Here is a 3,289-nt window from a genome sequence, read left to right on the forward strand (position 1 = left end):
GGCAACAGAAAAATTAAAGAGCACCAAGAGAAGGCACAAGAATCAGAGACCCAGACATTTCTATCTTCAGGAGTCTTGTAAAAGTACTTTTTTGAAAGCTATAGTATATATGCAGATGGCCTAGAAAAGACATGTGTAGGGCCCGTGATTGCTGCTTCAGTCCCTGTGAGTTCATATGAGCTTTTTTCAGTTGTTATTAAGGACTATGATCCCATAGTGTTCTCCGTCCCATCTGTTTCCCTGACTCCTCTTTGTCTTCTTCTAAGAATTTCCTTAGGCTGTTAGGGGAGGAATTTAAAGAAAACATCTCATGTTGAGCTATGTATACCAAAGATTCTATCTAAGTGTAATATCTGCCTATAGGTCCTGAATTAGTTCCCGTTTACTACAGGAGGAAGCCTCTCAGATGCTACCTGAGTAAGAGAGCAACTTACGAGCATAGCCTATTATCAACAGGGTAATTTTACTCCTACATTTTTTTTTAAGATTAGTAACATGTGAAGAGACACACCAAGCAGATGCTCAGACATTCTCAAGGTTGCTATACACTGTCATTCACTTCAATATTGTGATGAGCAGGAAGCAGCAACCAGGACAAATTCTGCACTCAATAACACTTTCCTGGGAACAGTAGCCAACGCTGCACAACCACTGCCGACCCAAACCCTCCAAGTCCCGCCCTCTGCCCAATAAAAAGACTAGATACAGACAACAACAGAAGCACAGGAGCCTTCAACAGGAGCTCACCAGAGAAGACCACCTATGGAACAAGTGGTCAGTGCTAGCACTGTAGAGTCTAGAAAGCAAGCTCATGGTAAGATGACAGTATTTACAAGATTGGGATTGCAGTGGTTATTGATACATCAGAGCCTCAGACCTTGAAGTATACAGGGAAATTAAAGGACTTCCTGGAAATTTTGAAAAGCAAAACAGGTCAGATAAGAAGTAACAGAAATAATATTAAAAAAAACACACACACACACACAGGGCTCTGATGACTAGAAAACTCAAATTAAATTCATTTCCTCATCTGCCCATGATTATGAAGCACAAGGCCACATTTTGTCAAAACTTTGGTCTAAAAGTGTCATAAGGAAAAAAAAAAAACATTACTTGCAATTTACACTTTACTGGCCCACCAAAAACAACAATAAAGTCTGTCACTCGGGGAAAAACAGGCTCGGGGTTTATGAGGATACAGGTAGACCTAGAATGTTTTCTAGATGCTGGCTGGTGATTGCTCTATGTGGGAGGGCCAACTGAAAAGACAGTACAGATCTCTGGGGGATGTTCTGAATAAATTGTTTTATTAATTCTTTTTATTTATTACAATTTATTAACTTTGTATCTTGGCTCTGGACACCTCCCTTGTCTCTTCCCATACCCACCCTCCCTTCTTCTTCTCCTCCCTCTATGCCCCTCCCCTTCCATCTGACTGTAGCCTATCAGGTCTCTTCAGGACTGGCTGCATTGTCTTCCTCTGTGTCCTGTGGGTGGCACCCCAGTGGGGGAGGTAATCAGAGAACCTTCCACTGAGTTCATATCAGAGAAAGTCCCTGCTGGCCTTACAAGGGAACACACTTGGAGAATGAGTCTGTGGCCTACATCTGAGCTGGGGAGCTGGTTGAACAAACAATAGCTCTTTTCTCTACACATTATGCTTTAAAGGGGTCAAAGGAAAATCTTCAGGAGAAAAGACAAAAATAAAACAGGTCTTTTATCTCCCACTTCTTTCATAAGAGTCCCTGCAATCTGCACAACATTTGGCTATTAGCCTAAGCATCTGCTTCATTACCCTGCTGGGTAGATTATTTCAGAGGCCCTCTATTGTAGGCTCCTGTCTTGTTCCCTGTTTTCTCACTCTTCCAGTGTTTTACCTGTTTGCATTTCTGAATGAGGATTGATGATCTTACCCAGGTCCCTCCTTTTTGCTTAGCTTCTTTAGGTGTACAGATTTTAGTATATTTATCAAATATTACATGTCTAATATCCACTTATTAGTGAGTATATATGATGTGTGTCTTTTGATTCTGGGATACCTCACTTAGGCTGATTTTTCCTAATTCCCACAATATGCCTGTAAATTTCATGATTTCCTTGGTTTTTTTTTTTTAGCAATTTTTAAACTTTATTAATTACACTTTATTAACTTTGTATCCCCCCATAAACCCCTCCCTCCTCCCTTCCTAATCTCACTCTCCCTCCCCCATTTTCATGCGTGCCCCTCCCCAAGTCCACTGATATGGGAGGTCCCCCTCTCCTTCCTTCTGATCCTAGTCTATCAGAACTCATCAGGAGTGGCTGCATTGTAATCTTCTGTGGCCCGGTAAGGCTGCTCCCCCTCAGGGGGAGGTCATCAAATAGCAGACCAATCAGTTTATGTCAGAGGCAGTCCCTGTTCCCATTACTATGTAACCCACTTGGACACTAAACTACCATGGTCTACATCTGTGCAAGGGTTCTAGGTTATCTCCATGCTTGTTACTTGGTTGGAGTATGAATCTCTGGAAAGACCCCTGTGTTCAAATTTTCTGGTTTTGTTGCTCTCCTTATGGAGTTCCTGTCCTCTCCAGATCTTACTGTTTCCCACTTCTTTCATAAGATTCCATGCACTCTGCCCAACAGTTGGCCATCAGGCTCAGCATCTGCTTTGATAGTCTGCAGGGCACAATAAGGACATTTGCTCAACCATGTTTGTAGCAGGTTTATTTGTACTAGCCAGAAGCTGGAAACAATCCAGATGCCCCTCGACTGAAGAATGGATAAAGAAATTGTGGTATATCTACACAATGGAATATTACTCAGCAATGAAAAATAAGGAAATCATGAAATTTGCAGGTAAATGGTGGGAACTGGAAAGGATCATCCTGAGTGAGCTATCCCAGAAGCAGAAAGACACACACAGTATATACTCACTCATAATAGACATATAATATAGGATAAACCTACTAAAATCTGTACACCTAAAGAAACTGATCAAGAGGAAGGACTCTAACTAAAATGCTCAATCCCTATCCCAAAAGGCAAAGAGGATGGACATCAGAAGAAGAAGAAAACAGGAAACAAGTTAGGAACCTGCCACAGAGGGCCTCTGATTTCCTTGTTTTTAATAGCTGAGTAGTATTCCATTGTGTAAATATACCACAATATCTGTATCCATTCCTCTTTTGAGAGATATCTGAGTCATTTCCAGGTTTTGGCTATGCAAATGTCTTTGTTGTATACCTGAGCATATTTTGGAGATATATATATATATATATATATATATATATATATATATATATATATA

Source organism: Psammomys obesus, unplaced genomic scaffold, assembly GCF_907164565.1.
Source record: "Psammomys obesus unplaced genomic scaffold, mPsaObe1.curated_primary_1811, whole genome shotgun sequence".
In the NCBI taxonomy this organism is placed as follows: Eukaryota; Metazoa; Chordata; class Mammalia; order Rodentia; family Muridae; genus Psammomys; species Psammomys obesus.